The following is a 19,892-nucleotide window of genomic DNA, read 5'->3' on the forward strand; positions in this document are numbered from 1 at the left end:
GAAGTTAAATTTGATTTTCTTCTGTTAATCTGTCTCATGTCAATTTGATTCTTAGTCCAGCTAGAAAGGGGACAGGAAATTCTTGCTTCCCGACAGCTGCATTATTGTATATTGTCTGAAACAGTTTTTACTTGGGGGTCTAGTTTACCAATTCCTATTAGAGTGTTTGGTTAGAATACTGTGGTGGACACTTGTTATTATCTAAGGCAGCACACTGCATTTAGAAGCATTTCCAGGTGCTTCTGAAACACACTCAAAATTTAGAGCAGCTAACCTAAATTGTGGATTGGTTCATGGTTACTGCAATTAATCTTAAGAAGAAAGATTATAAACATAATCTACTTTCAGTGAAAGAGTTAACTCAAGTGTAGTTATGTGGCTTTCTACAATTGGAGGGTTGGTAATTGCCACATTGGAACAGGTTTAAGAGATGTGGGATTAATTTAGAAGATAAAAATTGCTTTATCAAAACAGCAGCTCACTTGTTCTCTCTTTCAAATAAATAAATAAAATCATATAAAAGAAGATTTAAATTCTAAAAAAAAAAATTCAACCAATTTCCATGGTATTTGAGCACCTGAGATTTTAGTAAGAAAATATGTTTTATTGAAAAGAGAAATATGGATCAGCAAAAGAATGGAAATTAGTAAACAATTTGGTCTTAGTGTTGTCCCAAGTTCCTTGTGCATTATTCCAGCACCTAGAAAGAGCAAGAGACCTACATAAAGCTTATACTCCAAAAGCCTGGCCAGGATAGATTAACTGAAAGCAGACCATTTCTTCAAACATTGGGGACCCTCTGCTGACGTAAGTAGTCATCTTCAAATTTGACTATTTCAGGAAAATACTTTTTGCTATTTCCAAAGTAATTTCAAATATGCTTATGTACTCTAAAGAAAACAATAGCTGTTTTTTCATGCATTAGTAAAAACAAAAGTAAGTTAAAAGGAAAGAGGAAGGAAAAAGGAGAGGGAGAAGAAGAAAAGGAGGGCAGAGAAAGGAAGTGATATGCAAATACTAAGGAGAGATGAGGGTGTCCAGTGAGGGGCTCTCTCATACTTTTGCACATAATCTTGCTATTTATGATAGAAATATACTAAAAATAGATTGCCACCAAATCTGTTTTTATACAACTGGTTTTAGGTTCTCTATCAATGTATATATAATTCTGGTATATTGAATTTTTTTCTTTAGGAAAATTTATATCAATTGCCCAGAAAATCATAAACCTGAATTATCTTCTAACAGATTTTTCTTGGTTTATGTAAAACTATTCTTGGAAATAAAGATTTGGAACAAAGAAAGTAGGAAAAGAACAAAAGGCCTCTAACATAAGAAAAGATTTAAAGACTTGCCATAAAAAATATTTAAATATTCAAATTCTATTTCTCTCTACAACTTATCATGAAATCTAAATGAAAAGGAACTGAGGATGCAAGCACCTCCTAACTCCTTAAAACTTCCCTGTGATTCTCCAAGAAGCATTATTTGGAAAGAGGTGGAAGCTGACTTCATAAATGAAAAAGAATATGAATGTAATAAAGATCATGTTTGAATACAATTCTATACTAAAGTCTAGGGCTAAAACATTACCAACCACCCAAGCATGTGGGAAGACTCATGGTGAAAATATTTCCCTATACTATGTCCTAAATATTCCAGTTGAACATCTTAGCCTTTGTTTTGGGAAGAAAAAGTATAATTTTAAACTGACCGGTGCTAACAGATATAACTGAGGCACATTAAAAAATTTAAGTTTATTTAAACAAACATTGATTCCAATAGGGCACTGTCAAACTGGAAGTTGTGAGGGGTGCTCTGCAGACAGAAGGTAAGGGAAAAACTTATAGGGCAGATGCAAACGCAAAGCAAGGCGATCATTTGATTGGCTATAGCTTGAGCAGTTGCCTTATTTGGGAAAGCCTAGGTGGTTGTGATTGATTGCTCTTAGATTTCATTTTGTTGGATACAAATGCATTTATAATCCACTGTGGTTTAGGTTTCAAGTTTGCTCACATAGGCTGCCTATGTGTTAGGGCCACCTCAGTCTAACAGCCTCCTTGTTTAATGACTTTCACAATTCCCCCTTTTGGTCATCCTTCCCTACATAAGAGATTTGGTATTAGTGCCATTCTCAGTCACCCTCAGGGTTCAGTTATTCTTTTTTTTTCCTTTTATTTAAAAAAAAAAAAGGATTTATTTATTTATTTTAGAAAGAGAGAGAAAGTGCACATGAGCAGGGGAAGGGGCAGAGGGAGAGGGAGAGAGAGAGAGAGAGAGAATCAGACTCCCCACTTAAGGCAAAGTCCATGCAGAGCTTGATCTCATGACCCTGAGATCATGACCTGAGCCAAAATCAAGAGGCAGACACTTAACTGACTGAGCCACCCAGAAGCTCTAGGGTTAAGTTATTCTTATCTTATTGTGAAACTCATAGGTTATAATGACAGGTTCATGGCAAGTGTTTTTTTGTTTTTTTTTTTCTGTTCACCTCTTGTCCATCTTGTTTCTATTTCTCCAAGTGTGATGGAGAACATCTAATGTACTACTGATGGCCATGAACACACATTGGAGACACTTGACAGAACACAGTGTGCTAGGGAATCTATAGAGTTGACTATCAGAAGGACAATACCAAGAGATTGAAGTATGCTCTTTAGCCAGGGCCCCCAATAACCAAATGAGTTGATATCAAATCAATCAAAGAATTGACCTAAAGGGAGGCTTTTATTTTAGCCAAGTGGTTTGTTTGTCAATTTCTTCTATTTGAGTTTCTACAATACAGGAAGTGTTGCTCTAGGTACAGTGGGAAATATTTGCTATGGCATGGACTCCTCTTTATTCAGTCAACAAAGTAATCTCAAGTCATTCTGTTACCTAAAGCCACCTTAGCAGGAGAGCATAGGGACTGTTTTTTTTTCCTGGTTCAGTTTATTTATTTTTTATTTTTTTTACTAACATATAATATATTATTTGATTCAGGGGTACGGATCTGTGATTCATCAGTCTTACACAATTCACAGCGCTCACCATAGCACTTGCCCTCCCCAATGTCTATCACCCAGCCACCCCATCCTTCCCACCTCCCACCACTCCAACAACCCTCAGATTGTTTCCTGAGATTAAGAATTCCTCATATCAGTGAGGTCATATGATACATGTCTTTCTCTGATTGACTTATTTCGCTCAGCATAATACCCTCCAGTTCCATCCACGTCGTTGCAAATGGCAAGATTTCATTCCTTTTGATGGCTGCATAATATTCCATTGTATATATATACCACAACTTCGTTATCCATTCATCTGTCGATGGACATCTTGGCTCTTTCCATAGTTTGGTTATTGTGGACATTGCTGCTATAAACATTGGGGTGCACGTACCCCTTCAGATCCCTACATTTGTATCTTTGTGGTAAATACCCAGTAGTGCAATTACTGGATCATAGGGTAGCTCTATTTTCAACTTTTTGAGGAACCTCCATACTGTTTTCCAGAGTAGTTGCACCAGCTTGCATTCCCACCAACAGTGTAGGAGGGTTCCCCTTTTTTCTGCATCCCCAGCAACATCTGTCGTTTCCTGACTTGTTAATTTTAGCCATTCTGACTGGTGTGAGGTGGTAACTCATTGAGGTTTTGATTTGGATTTCCCTGATGCCGAGAGATGTTGAGCACTTTTTCATGTGTCTGTTGGCCATTTGGATGTCATCTTTGCAGAAATGTCTGTTCATGTCTTCTGCCCGTTTCTTGATTGGATCATTTGTTCTTTGGGTGTTGAGTTTAATAAGTTCTTTATAGATTTTGGAAACTGGCCCTTTATCTGATATGTCATTTGCAAATATCTTCTCCCATTCTGTCGGTTGTCTTTTGGTTTTGTTGACTGTTTCTTTTGCTGTGCAAAAGCTTTTTATCTTGATGAGGTCCCAATAGTTCATTTTTGCCCTTGCTTCCCTTGCCTTTGGCGATGTTTCTAGGAAGAAGTTGCTGCGGCTGAGGTCGAAGAGGTTGCTGCCTGTGTTCTCCTTTAGGATTTTGATGGACTCCTGTCTCACAGTTAGGTCTTTCAACCATTTGGAGTGTATTTTTGTGTGTGGTGTAAGGAAATGGTCCAGTTTCATTCTTCTGCATGTGGCTGTCCAATTTTCCCAACACCATTTGTTGAAGAGACTGTCTTTTTTGCATTGGACATTCTTTCCTGCTTTGTCAAAGATGAGTTGACCATAGAGTTGAGGGTCCATTTCTGGGCTCTCTATTCTGTTCCATTGATCTATGTGTCTGTTTTTGTGCCAGTACCATACTCTCTTGATGATGACAGCTTTGTAATAGAGCTCGAAGTCCGGAATTGTGATGCCGCCAGCTTTGCTTTTCTTTTTCAACATTCCTCTGGCTATGCGGGGTCTTTTCTGGTTCCATACAAATTTTAGGATTATTTGTTCCATTTCTTTGAAAAAAGTGGATGGTATTTTGATAGGGATTGCATTAAATGTGTAGATTGCTCTAGGTAGCATTGACATCTTCACAATATTTGTTCTTCCAATCCATGAGCATGGAATGTTTTTCCATTTCTTTGTGTCTTCCTCAATTTCTTTCATGAGTATTCTATAGTTTTCTGAGTCTTGGTTAGATTCATTCCTAGGTATCTTATGGTTTTGGGTGCAATTGTAAATGGGATCGACCCCTTAAGTTCTCTTTTTTCTGTCTTGTTGGTGTTGTATAGGAATACAACTGATTTCTGTGCATTGATTTTATATCCTGCCACTTTACTGAATTCTTGTATGAGTTCTAGCAGTTTTGGGGTGGAGTCTTTTGGGTTTTCCACATAAAGTATCATATCATCTGCAAAAAGTGAGAGTTTCACTTCTCCTTTGCTAATTTGGATGCCTTTTATTTTTTTGTTGTTGTTTGATTGCTGAGGCTAGGACTTCTAGTACTATGCTGAACAGCAGTGGTGATAGTGGACATCCTTGCCATGTTCCTGACCTTAGGGGGAAAGCTCTCAGTTTTTCCAAACATAGGGACTTTGGTTGTACAGTTTTGTCCATAAAGTTAATTTTAGCAATAGTTAACAGATTTAAGGACAAGATTCTAATCCATGTTTCATTTGCACTTACTCCAAGCCAAGGAAGTGGGCCTCTTCAAATGATGCCCATCCAGAGTGGCTTAACATCTGCTGGAAAACTTCTTTTGGATTGGTGATGCACATTTAGAAGAGTGGACCAAGGCTGCAATTCTGGTTTGTTTTGAAGTGATAGTGGTGCTGCTCAAATTTCTCATCCATACTAGCTCTGTACTTGCCTACCATTGAAACAGGTGACACTCTATGCATATTTATTACCATTGCCACACAGACAAAAACATATCCTGAGGAGCAACATTAACCTTGTTAAAGTAGTAGTAATCATTGCTTCACTTTTTGTGATGCTATCATTTGTGGTTAATAGCCAAGGGTCTATGGTGGAAGGATTACAGGAGGCCAAGCTACCAAAATTCATCTGCCTTCTGAAGTTCTTACATAGTAAAGTTTTGAAACATTGAGTGGGCAATTCATATTGATTTTGGTTTAGTATGACAAACCCAGCAGTTAGTTTCCTGCAGTAGCTGTTGCTTGTGAAACCCTAATTATAGCATTGTTTTTCCAGGCATTTACAGAGAGAAAAGGCAAGTGGCAAAAAATGCAAATGATACAGAAGTTTCATATTGGAGATTAAGATCTTGATACCTCATCTTTGAGATGCTTCCATGAGGAAACTCCCTAGTTAGTTTTGATTTTAGATCTCCAACTGGTGCGCAGTGCCAAGATTCTGGAGGAAGGATTTTCAACTGGGAGATGTGAACCCAAGTTTCAGGGACCTGAGGTTTGGCTGCCATCTGGGTAGTGCGAAGGACCAGGTATTGGCCTTTCCAATGAGGTTCAAAGTCAGTCTTTGCTCTTAGTGGTCCTAAGTCAGAAGAGCAGGGGAAAGTTGGAAACCTTAGTTTGGAGACTCATGGCTCGATATTTGGGGAAATTAGAAAAATTCAGGATATGGCCCAGTGTACAGGTAGATATCAAAACTCAAAAACAATAAACAGGACTAAAATCTGATATCCACAAGCATATTATAGTTTTCTACTGAAAAAATAATTTTTCTCTCTACAATCACCCTTTTTTCTAGCAAAGAGAATCACAGTAAGATTAATTTATTTGCAGAATAAGTCTAGTTGGATTAAACTTGGCTGATATTTTACATACATGCAGCAAGGATAATGATTAATCGTATGCATTCTTGTTAAGCCTGCTTTACTAGAACTTTTGTCAGATTGGACTTTTAAAAGCTTCTTGAGGCTAAAAAGTCAAGCAAAGTACTCACTATCAGACTTTGCCTGCAATACCTGTAGATTTGGCTGAATTATTCTCTTCTTGGGGGTCCACCAAATATCCTGAGATTCCTGGGCCTGCCTTCCTTACCTGGCAAGGCTGCCAAAAACCCTATAGGCAAGTTACCAGATGGTTTTTCCAAGGGATTTTATTGAGTCCATAAAGTCAATCTTAGTTCCTTAAAATAGTCTGGTCATATCTGATTCTATGTACATCATTTTCAAATATTACATTATAGTTAAAGTTTTGGTAATATAATAAATGTTTCCAATTGTGTCCTGTTAAAAGGAGAATGAATTCTTATTAAAATTATGCAAATAACTATATTGCCATGAAAATAAACCACTCACTAAGAATTTTCTAAATTCTAAAAAGATCAGGTAGGAAGAAAGAAATAAATGTTTCAATTCTGTTAACAAAGATATAATTTACCAAATTGCTGTAAGTTAAAGATAATTTAATAAAAAAAGTTTTTCTTAGATCTGAAAAACAAAATGCTAAAGAGCTAGCAATGTTTCAAACAAAAAAATCACAAAAAACTATAATTACCCCATCAGTTCATTCAGTCCCACATAATTAATTCTTGTTCTGTTTGATCTTGGGTTAGCAGTTTTATGAATTCCATTTTTTCCATTAGAGTTCTTGAAATTCTTACCCATTCAGTGGTACGATTATTAAAGTTACCAGAAAGCTGTACTTTTCAGAGTCCTTTCCATAAATTTCTTTGAAGACAAAGTGATTTTGTAAAAGCATCAGAGTAAAAAACTGTCTGTAAATGACAAGAGGATTTAAAAATGGCCATGGTAAAGAGTTGATGAGAGTTCATTATAATGCAATTGACAAGAAAATTTGGTTATTTCTGTGGCATACATTTAAAGATAGTAATTAGAATTATGACCAATAACATTATACCAGGACATATCAGATCTTTGGGAGTTTCATACAATTTCTGAAATACTTTTATTAATAACACATATCCAAACAAATATAACCTAAAGGAGATTTAACATCACTTTGCATTTAATAATGATTCTCACACAATTTAATATATCAAATAAGTCTCATTTGTTCAACATCTCTCTTTTTACATGGAGAGAATAAATTCTTTTGAAATTTTTCAGGTACACATGGAAATATCTTAAAGTTAGTGAGAGGTCAAAAAGACCTCATTTAGAATTTTATTTGGGGGAGGTAGTCAAAGATATCAGAATGTTTAAAATACTTGATTAAATAGGATCACGGATCATTGTGAAACAATACTTAGTTATCCCTTTAACCTAAGTAGCAATTAAAGACTTCAAAGACAAACAGAGAAAGTTACATAGTTTTAAAAAACAAAACAAACACCTTAATTCTTTAAAAAAAAAAAAAAAACCAAACCAAAACAACAACAACACAAAAACCTTCTCTCTTTTAATAGAAAAGACTCATTTCTCCCCAGCAATCAAAAACCTGATAAAAGCAATATTGAACACAGGAATCTATTTTGGTAAGACACAAAATCTTTGCTCTCCAGGCAGATTACCCAAAAGGTAAAGAAAAATTGTTCACAATCTCTTATCAAGAACAGACCAATAGTCCAAGAAAGCTTTATCATTTTTAACAGATGAAAGAAAATTAAATTTTAGTTTTACATAGGCACACTATTGATATGAAAGCTTATCTTTAGGACAAAATTATTCTCTTTTCCCTTAAAATTCATTTCCATACCCTATCCTTCCTCTAATCAAAAATACATCCTTCTTACCTTGCATACAGAATTGTTTTTCTTATTATTTCTAGCACCTTTAGTTACATATATTGATTAGAATTCTTACCCTTAAAAATTTTAATTTGTAGTGAAAATTAAGAATGTTACACCAGGATTTCTAGATTAGCAACTTTATCAATACATTTCATAATATCTAGATGCATATTCTTCCTCATGGTAAAATTTTCAGTGTGGCACAAGATATGTTTGCTAATAATCCCAAATATCTTCAGTTTCTCTGTAATAAATAGCCCCAAGTAAATAAATCCTGCTGAGCAGGGGGCCCAATGCCGGGCTCCATCCCAGGACCTTGAGATTATGACCTGAGCTGACGGCAGATGGTTAACCAACTGAGCCACTCGGGTGCCCCTCTTTTTCTTCCTTAAAACAAAACTTTCCCGGGTGCCTGGGTGGCTCAGTTGGTTGAGCAACTGCCTTCAGCTCAGGTCATGATCCTGGAGTCCCGGGATCGAGTCCAGCATTGGGCTCCCTGCTCAGCAGGGAGTCTGCTTCTCCCTCTGACCCTCCCCCCTCTCATGTGCTCTCTCTCTCCTCTCATCCTCTCTCTCAAATAAATAAATAAAATCTTTAAAAAAAAAAAACAAAAAAAAACAAACAAAAACAAAACTTTCCCTACCTAAAGTCTCACATTGTACCCAGTGGTCAGAATTCTGACCTCCAGACTGTAAGATAATTATCTTGTTAAGTCTACCTCATTTGTGGTGATCTGTTATGACAGCAGTAGAATACTACTAACCTCATAGGCTTCACAAATGCAACACACACACACACTCCTCCATTCTCACATACTATAATCTATTATAATGTCTAGAAATGGATGGAACCTACATATGTAAGGTAGATGATGGAGTTGTTTGACTTCAGATAAATAGCCTATTTTTGAAAGCAAAACAAAGCAAATTCTTGAAGGAACAGAGGTTAATCCATTTTCATTGGTTCTTTATTTTTGGACAAATAATTTCAAAGGAAAAAAAATAAGTTAAAAAATAAAAACCCTAGTCTATGGTCTTCTCATTTTTTCTTTTGTTCAAGTATCTTTACATAGTGAAAGGAAACAACCGTTTTGTAAAATATTCTAATTGTTTTTATAATCTTTGTGTTTGGGGGGAGCCATAAAGTATTGAGGACACTTAAACATTATTAAAATAGTTGATTCTTTTGTGAGAGGGATAATGACCAAGTATTGACAGATTAGCTAGCTTACTTTTGAATCAAGGATGATTTAGTGAAAGATGCTTAAAAGTCTGAACTGAGCTTCCTGGAGATCAGAAAGTTTCTGGCCTTTATAGGAATTGGAAGCTTTAAAAGGAATAGTGTAAATGATTGCAAGACATACCCAAATAGTCACACTTGAATTTGTGTGCACCACCTGTCCCACATCTAAATGTACTTGGTTTGCCTGCTTCTGCTATTCCATAAACTTGTTTTATGTCATTGGAATATGTTTTCCTTTCTTGGGGCCTCCATCTAATGGTAAACTCATCCTTAACAGAACAGAGCATTTTATCTCTGCTTTGTTCCCTTGCACAATAAACACTCAATATATTGTTGACTAATTTCTCATGGTAGCTAAAGTAGAAACCTCCGGCTCAGGGACCAGAATTTTCCTTCAAACCTCAAATACAGTATTACTTCAGTGAATTGCATTCATACACTACTTTTATTCCCAAGATATAAAGCCAACCTACATTGCTGTGAGTCACCTTCACACCTGCCTGATATGCAGGCAGAATGTGTCACACACAATAACAACAGGTTTGCCTTACTCAATAACCCAAATAAAACATTCTTGTGCAAAATAAAAAGAACTTTCAAGTACAGCAAGGCAGTGGCTCTCCAACTTGAATGTGTACAATAATCATGTGGGATATGCAGATTCCTGGGTCTCCAGATTCAGGATATGGGGTTTCACTGCAACTAGTCAGGGGACCACACCTTAATGTCAAAAGCAAAAACAAGCAAAAACAAAACCAAATGAGTAGGCTCAATCTGGAAAAAATAGTTGAGTGGGGTGGAAATTTTTTCTAGAATTAAGAGCTCGTATCAGGTAAATCTTATCCAGGGTAACAAGCTTAATCTCTGATGGCTAGGTTGTTTGTTGGTTGGTTTGTCTGTTTCACTGTGTTTAAAACACCATTAAAACACTTAAGATAGCTTTAATTTCCTTCAAGAAAAACCATGTGGCAAATGGTTCACCATGATGCCTCTCTATTTGGACTAGAATGAGCTCAGCCATGAAAAGTTCTGAACTATGAGCATGTCTGAAAGAAGACAAGAATTCCAGTTGGACAGATATGAGCATATTAGAGCCCTGGGGCCAAGGGACTAATCCACTGCAGAAGCTAACCTGGGAAGAATAACCAAGACTCCAAGACCAGGAGTTCATTATCCCAAGGAAGAAAGCAGAAATTAAAATCGCCAATATATTTCGGTGTGGGCAGAAATGTGTGTTTGTATTTCTGAAAATGGCATGGCAGAGCAGAGTATACCAGCAGAGAGGACCATGTGTGACACCAAAAAACACTACCACATTTTTTTGAAGCCTGTGTGTTTCCAGAGTGAAGATGAGTTTATAGACATTGGTGGTCATCTTATCCTGAATCCATTGCTTTCTAGCAATGAACTGTGTGATCATTAGCAAATTGTTTTAAGCATAATTTCCTTACTGTAAAAATGAAGGTCATAATAAATGAGAAACAATTTAACTGGGTGTCTAAACACTGGAAGTATGACCAAAATGAAATTTTCCTAAAAAGTTTTGAATAAAATAGTCTTATACAAAAAAATCTCAAAGGTAACGGAGTAATACTGTTTTTCTTCAATATGCTTCACAGAGTTTATTAATACAAGAATAATTTTAAATACATGAGCATATGTATAATGTATTAAATTAGAACAAGTTTTCTCCTTTAGCTGTGCTGATTTCATTTGAGTTTATAGTTACTGCTCATTATGGGCAGCATCTGCTATATTGAATAAATCAATAAATCAATTAGGACCATAGAGCATGAGCTAGCAAAAGAGCACAAATTCCAAAGCTTAGGGACGTGTATATGAATCCTTCTGGTTAATTCTAATGAAATGTAATAGAAAGAGTACTAAATTGGGAATCAAGAGAATTGGGTTCTTTAGCCTAACACCTGTTATGGATTTCTATGGCAAGTCGCTTTCAAGTAAAATATGAAAAAGCAGTCATATACAAATAGTTTCCATTAACTTTTATGCAATAGTATCCCTTCTTTTCTTTCCAAAGGAAATCAAACACATCTCAGCTATATGAATCAGAAAATTTAGGACCCTTCCTTTATTCATGTTAAGAGCCAAGGAAGGGCTACCTGCTTACTTCCCTTTGACTACCATTCTATTCTTCCATAAAACATCACCAACCAAACTAAAGAAACATCTGAGGTAAATCCATGGGTTTCTAAGCATTAAATATTCTTTCAAAATCACTGTTAATAGCTAAAACATTGTTCACATCTAACCTTGATGATTTTTTGATCATTTAAACTAAAACATTTGATATTCTATCTAGTTAAGTTTATTTATATACCATATTCTGGATTCATAAAAACATATATTATTTTTTTTAAAGATTTATTTATTTATTTTAGAGAGAGAGAGCTGGGGGGAGGGGCAAAGGGAGAGAATCTCAAGCAGACTCCCTGCTGAGCATGGAGTTAGACACGGGGATGATTCCAGGACCCTGATATCATTACCTGAGCTGAAATGAAGAGTCAGACGCTTAACTGACTGAGCCACCCTGTACTCCCAAATCATATATGATCTTATTCCATACACACACACACATACAGTATTTCTTCCTTATTTGCAAAACCTCTACATTGGGAGGGGGAGGCATATGGACTAAGTTAAGCTCAATGCACGTTTCCTTCATAGCCTTGTAGATACAGCTAGCATTAAGATGGAAAGAGAACTCATGACCGATCCTGAGAAAGTTCTTAAAGAGTCCTAAGTCAACTCAAAGTCTTGTCAGTGCTGATACAAAGTGGAAGCCATAGCAAGAGGTCTAGTAGCTACCTTGAAAACATGGTGTGACCTTAAAGATGGAAGTCATGAACTAGCAAAGGTAGAACAGATAGGAGGGGAATAGGGTCTACTGAAGGTGAAGCAGACAAAGCTCACACCAGCCAAATTGCCTACTTCTAGACTTCTTTTATTAGAAAAATAAATAAAACATTATTTAAGCAACTGATATTAAGACCCAGCCTAACTTAATCCTGATATTAACATTTTCTAGACCAAATATAGAGCAGTATAGGATTTCAATCACTACTTCTACCTTTTTTTAAAATGTGAAATACCTTACACTACTACCAAAAGAGATTTACGCTTTTTTTTTTTTTTTTTTTTTAATGGCTCTTAGAAAATTAACGGGCTCACATGAGAGGAATAAAAAACTCTGGGCAAATGAGGAATAGCATATGAAGTATATGGGATAGTGGATAGACATACTGATAAAGAAGGAATGCAGAAACATAGGTCATAATTGGGATTGCTTTTTAGATTTTTTTAGAGGGAAAATTGAAGACACCTATGTTTGAAAGCCCCCTGGACCTCTTAGTCACTTTCTTAGACATGCCCATAACCATTCTGATTCTCAATTTTCTTGTCTGTAAAATGAAGACTGTGTTATTACTGATCTCACAGAATTTTATGATAATCCAATGATATAATTATGCACAGAATATTTTAAGCCACCCATATAGTAAGTGCTCAATAAATTGAAGCCATTTTTGTTCTCATTATCATCAACACAGTCTCTTTCATTAGTTAAATAGTCTGTACTTCCATTTACTGATTGAAAGATGGAAACAGATGGCTTCTAATGTGTCCTCTCAAATCAAACTTCTTTCACCCAAGGCAGATATAAATAATGTATATGTTAGCAGTCTACACCAAATCACCTTCCCTCTGGCTGCTTATACATCTTCTACTTAAATTTTTACAGTGCCGCAAATTCTAACAATTTGAGTTTTGTTGTGCTCTTGATTGAAAATTAAGGTTATGGGGAAGTGGATAGGGGTTAAATATTTTAGTGTTGCAGTCATTAGACTGCTTTATTCTGAACCCCACTTACTCTGTGAGCTTTGGTGTTGTAAGATAAAAAGAGATAACAAGGAGATGTGAGGGGTATCAGTGGGTGGAGCTCTTTGCAGGGGAGGATCTGGGGTGAGCAGGTGTGCATTTGAATATAGCCCCCTAAGTAGAAAGAACTGTAATGAAGGGTAAGAGCAGGAATGTAAGGTTTTAGGAGAAAAGTAAGGTAAAACCTCCAAGTGTACTGCTTTGAGTAAGGATCAAAGAAATGAAATAGCTCCCTGGACTAAGATCTTCCCAAAGACTGAGAACTATCTCTCTAGTGTACATTAATATGCCCCCACAATTAGCACACGGCTTGGCAGGTAGTAGAGTATTAAATATTTGATGAATGTTCAACAACTTGCCAATTTTCACAATACTAATCTTAGATGCCAGGAAGAACCAAGGTCTTCTGAATATAATTCTGTTTTGCTTTGTTTTTTTCCATCATTTGCACATTGTTTTAATTCCACTGCCTAGAACAGCAAATATCTGATAAATGAATAAATAAATTAATGAATATACCACTCTGCTTTTGTGACTATGCCATGGTACAAAAAGAAGAAGAAAGACAAGAAGATAAAAAAGGAAAAAGGAGAGAGCCATCTCCCTTCCTTTCCTGCCCCCTCATCTCCTCTTTCTCTGCCTTCACCCACTCCAACACCCACACGCAGTTCAAACCTAATCCAAAAAAAAAAAAAAATTCTAAATCAGAGCAAGATGTGCGGGAATAAGAATGAGGCATTTGGCCTTGGTATTTTTATTTTAATATATGTACTTGCAAAGGACAAAAGAAAGGTCAGACAGCAAACAATGCAGGAAGCACTTGAAAAAAATAATAATTGTAGGGGAAAGCAGGGTTCTCTCTGACAGTAGTGACTAAGGATGAACAAATGTTGAGCAGCTGTTGTCAAGGGGATTTATCTGAACCAGAATTTGGAAGAGAAGAGTTGTTTTGTTGCTTAACATATTTAATATGCACAGAAAGGGATGAGAGTAAATCATGCCTCATTGTAGGAGTCCTAATATGTGCTAGCAGGTGCTGCCTGAGTCAGACATACTCCAAAAACCACCTAGAAAATGCTGTAGGAAGTCAAAGAAGTTGGATGATTCCGGTGTCTGATTGGGTGGGAATCATTTGTTAGGGGGACAGGTTTTTTAGCTGAACACATCTATGTGGGAGTTCTGTGCAAAACGATCTTGCAAAGGGGAAAAAAAAAAAAAATAGAAAAGAAAAGGACAGCCTTTGGAGAGAAGGCAAACCAATTCAGAACAAAGATGAGGCCGTTTCAAGCGTGAGCTGCTGGGAGAGTGCAGATTTTCTCCCAGGAATAGCCCTCCCCCCCAACCCTCTGCAGTGTATTCAGTCTCCAGCAGGTTCCCGGTCTACTGCGGTGGCTTACCAAATGTTTGAAGGTCTACTATAAAAGGCTACATTAAAAGGGTGGGGTTGGGGGAAGATTCAGGAAACTCCAAGCTCAGTTTCTCGCTCTAATTTTTAATAAACTCTAGTTGGCCTTGTTTTGCCATAGCTTTATCTTTTATTTAAATAATAAAACTTGTATTTTTTTTTTAAAGATTTTATTTATTTATTTGAGAGAGAGAATGAGAGACAGAGAGCATGAGAGGGGGAGGGTCAGAGGGAGAAGCAGACTCCCTGCCAAGCAGGGAGCCCGATGCGGGACTCGATTCCGGGACTCCAGGATCATGACCTGAGCCGAAGGCAGTCGCTTAACCAACTGAGCCACCCAGGTGCCCTTGTATTGTTTTTATTACTACAAAAACAATGACTATTCATAGAAAAGCAAAATAGAGTAGTGCCAAAAGCTAGTCAGCCTAAATTACTACTTTGATTGTAATACTTAATACCTAGGTGACCTTGAGCATAACATTGAAACTCTCTTCGTCTCATTTTCTTCAGCTGTAAACCAAAGCTATTAATAGTACCTAATTTATAGGATTGCATGAGGACTAAATGAGTTAATTTGTGAAAATAATTTATAACAGTGCCCTGTCATTTATTAACTGCTTTGTGAGTATCAGTAATTATCACACAAAATACAAAAGATTCTAATAATATTGACACAATAATAGAGATATATAAAAAAAATATATCCACAATCCCATTCCAACTAGAGATAGCCACTGTAAAATTCTGGCATGTTGCCTTACTTGTAGTTTGCTGCTTTACGTATTTTGTTAAGTCCTTTTCTTCAATGTTGCTAGTACTAATACTATTAATTATAGCAACCATAACACATACATCATATTTGTTTTACACCATGTTTGGAGTTCAAGTTCTCTTTCATTTAATTGTTACGTAATTCCAATTAACTTGGTAAATTATTAGCTCAGTTTTACAAATAAACACATTAAGCATTAGTGTGTGTTTGGTAGGCACAATTTTAAAGTGATTCCCAATGACTCGCACTCTCTTTATAACGCTTTCTCATTGACTGTGGGTAGGAATATGATGGGATTTCACTCTTGTGGTTACTTGATATGGTAAAGGTGAAGGAATTTTGCACATATAACCAAATGTTATATCATTCCAAATCAGTGGATTTTGAGTTGATGTTCCAAATCAGTGGATTTTGAGTTAATCACAAGGTAGATTATTCCTGCGTGGGCCTAGCCTGTATAACTAAGAAACTCAATGTGTTGAGCTTGGAGAAATAAAATGCCATATTGTAGAGAGAATGACATGGCAGGGAATGACGGACAGCCTCTGATGTGGAGGGCCTCAGCCCTCCAACCACAAGAAACTCAATTCTGCCAACTACCGATGAGCTTAAAAGAAGACCTCAAGCCTCAGTTGAGAGTACAACCTTGTGAGACACTGAACGAAAGATTCAGCTAAACTCTATGAACTCCTGACCTACAGAAACTCTGAGATAATAAGTGTGCGCTGTTTTAAGCCATTAAGTTTATGGTGCACGACATGCTAACAGTCTAAAAAAATACGTGAGAATGAAAGTATAATTACGTAGCTCAATATGAATAAGATACAGAACGAACCCTTGAATCCAGTTCTGACTAATGTCAAAACAGATATGCTTAATAGCTCTAGTACAAGCTTTCATTTAAACAGGTATAATATGTATTTCTTAAATTACCACATAAATATTATTTGCTCAGTTTTATTCCACTGCTTAGGTATATGTTTATATAGTGAGCCAAGAGCCTATGTTGGATATTTAGCATGTTTTGTATTTGGAAGCAGTGCTACAAAATATATATTTCAAACTAAATCTTTTCTTGCATCTCCTTAGCAAATTTTGTAGGATCCAATACTTCACAGTAGAAACACCGAATTAAAAAGCATGTGCATTTTAAAAATATTTATCATATTCCTAATGTTGATATAACCACCAACCCCACTGGGATCCACATGAGTAAGGAGTTAATTTCTTCTCTAGAATATATTAGGTACTAAAATATATATTATATCAAAATTCATAAAATCTGCAAAATAATTTTATGAAATTCAGAAAAATATAATTATGATTAAGTCCACACCAAAAGTGTTTTAAGAGCTTTCCATGGCACATAGTGGAAAACCAAAAACATATGACCTTATCCTATAATGGGCATATGCCAATCCCAGAGTAAAATGTGGCAGTCAGTTAATGACCATTAGTAATTGTTGGAATGTTACTATAAGCAGAAAGGAAATTTGTAGACAATGTGAAAATCCTATCAGAACAAAAATTCTAACCTCTATGCCCATAAGACATTTGAATAGTTGTCAGCAGGTTTTTCTAACACTTTTCCCCCTTATTTGTTCCTGTCTCTTACGGCTGGAATACAGTTAAAAAGAGGGAAAGTGAAGGGAAAAATAGAATCAATTAATGAAAAAAATAAGGAACCTTCAAATTATCAGCACACCCTGTACCAAAAATTGAATCCATCATGTATTAATAAGAAATAGTTTAAGACAAAAAAAAGAAATAGTTTAGGAAAGAGAAATAGAAACTGCAGAAATTCATTATGTTCTAAAAAAAAGAAGGGGTGAGATACCTCCGATCGAGAGGTATCTCACAGAATCCAATGGCAAGACATCTAAGATTTATAAAGAACCAAAAATACTAATTACTTTTTTTATCTTGTATCTTCTGCAGTGCATTATCTCACCTTATCCACCCTCTCTGAAAACTTGCTGTCCCTACTTTGGTGCACTAAAATCATTGTTGGCCCAGAGCTCCATGATCACAGATTTGCCTGACATGGGCCAACTAGAATTTCTGTGACACAATTTCAAATTCCCAAGAGTATTAAATTGATGTTTTAAGGCAAAAAGCTACTTCCATTCTTACCAGTCTGGTCAAGGGATTGAAGATCATATTTCAGCCTCCATTGGACAGGAGAGCAGATACTCTAAGAAGAAACAGAGATAAGTTATCCATTAATTTACACTTTACAATTAATATTTCCTTGAAAAAGAAAAAAATAAACTCTGCATTTCAGGGTTTTTGAAAATTTCCTTAAAGTTTTTTTGATGAAAGAGAAAAGGGAGATTTTTTCAACTTTTTATTTAAAAATAATTATAGCTTCATAGGAGGTTGCAAAGAAATGTATAGCAAAATCCTATGTACAACTTCTCCCAGCCCCCTCCCATGTTAACATCTTATGCAACTTAGTACAATGGCAAAAACAAAAAAATTGGCACTGGTAAAATCCATGGAATTTATTCAAGATTTGTTAATTATACATACACTCATTTGTGTTTATGTATTTGTAAAGCTCTATGAAATTTTAACATGAGTGTATCCTTGTATAACTACCACCAAAATGAAGATTTTCAACTGTACATACATATCACCACAGAATTCTATTACCCCTTTCAGATATACCTATCCCCCACTCCTATCCTTAACCTTAGCAACCAATAATATCTTCTCCATATTTTAATTGTTATTTAATGAGTGTTATAAGCATGGAATCATGCTGACTATATCTTTTTAAATAGGCTTTTTTAGTTCAGCATAATTTCTTTAAAATTGGTCTAAATTGTTGCATGTATCAATAGTTTGGCACTAAATATTGGTGAGTGGTATGCTCATAGTATGGATGTAACAAAGTTTGTTTACCCATTCACCCATTGAAGGACATCTGAGTATTTTCTAGTTTAGGGCTATAATGATTATATAAAGCTGCTATATACATTCATTGTAAGTTCTTGGATGAAAATAAATCTTGCATGAAAAGAATTTCTCTGGAATAAATGCCCAAGAGTGCAATTTTGTGTCCTGTTGATCATTTTTAGCTTTAAAATTAACTTCCAAACTATTTTCTGAAGTGGCTGTACCATTTTACATTCTCACCAGCAATGGATGGTGAGCTAATACTTCCACATTTTGGCTAGGATTCAGTGTTATCAATCTTTTTATTCTATCCATTCTGATATATGTGTAGTAATATCTAATTGTGGTTTTAATTTATATTTGTCTAATGAATAATGATGTTAAACATCTTTTCCTATGTTTATTTTCCATCTGTCTATCCTCTTTGATGACATATCTGTGCATGTCTTTTGCCCATATTAAAATTGGATTGTTGTTCTTTTACTGGTGAGTTTTCAGAGTGCTATATATATTCTAGAGACAAGCCCTTTTTGAATATGTGTTTTGTAATATATTTATACAAGTCTGTATAAAGACAGATGCATCCTTTCAACATAATATGCTTCAGAGATGAAAAGTTTTTATTTTTGATGAAGTCAAATTTATAAATTTTTATTTTTATGGATTATGCTTTGATGTCAAGCCAAGGGAAAGACCCTGGGAGATTTTTTCCTATGTTCCTCAAACTTATAAAGAGTATCCATAGGATACCTACAGATAAAATGATACTTAATGGTGAAAGACCTTCAAGATCAGGGAAAAGGCAAAGATTCTTTTCATACAACTCTTATTTAACATAGTACTGGAAGTCCTAGCCACTGCAATAAATCAAGAAAAAGAAATGAAATGAATACAAATTTTTCAAAATGAAATAAAATTACCTCTGTTTGCAGCTGATATGATTGTCAACACAGAAAAACTTAGGAAATTTTATTCTAAAATGTATATGGAAAATAAAAGATCTAAGAAGAACCAAAATGATTTTGAAAAAAAATAGTCAAGCATTAGTAGTAATTCCTTCCAATATTAACATTTACTATATAGCAATAGTAATCAAGATACTGTGGTACAGGTGAATGGATAGACACTTAGATTAATAGAACAGATTAGAAAATCCAAAAATGGATCTACACAAATATGCCCAATTAATTTTTGACAAAGGAGCAAAAGCATTTCAGTGGATGAGGAATAGCTTTTTCTTTCTTTTTTCCTCTTCTTGGAATAGCTTTTTCAATAAATGCTGTATCGATTGGACGTCCATTGACAAGAAAGAAGAAACAGTGAAAGAAAAAGAAAGAAAGAAAGAAAGAGAAAGAAAGACAGAAAGACAGAAAGAAGAAAGAAAGAAAAGAAAGAACCTTGATCTAAACTTCACACCTAGTACAAATTCAATTAAAAATGTATCATAGCCTTAAATATAAAGTGGAAAACTATAAATATTCTAGATGATTTGTTTTAAGTCATTAAAATCTAAAGTGTGCATGCAAATGAAGTTAAGAAATAAGAATAGATTACTTTGAATAGAATCAGAGTATTTTAA

The sequence above is a fragment of the Phoca vitulina genome, unplaced genomic scaffold, assembly GCF_004348235.1.
Source record: "Phoca vitulina isolate PV1807 unplaced genomic scaffold, GSC_HSeal_1.0 scaffold16, whole genome shotgun sequence".
NCBI lineage: Eukaryota > Metazoa > Chordata > Mammalia > Carnivora > Phocidae > Phoca > Phoca vitulina.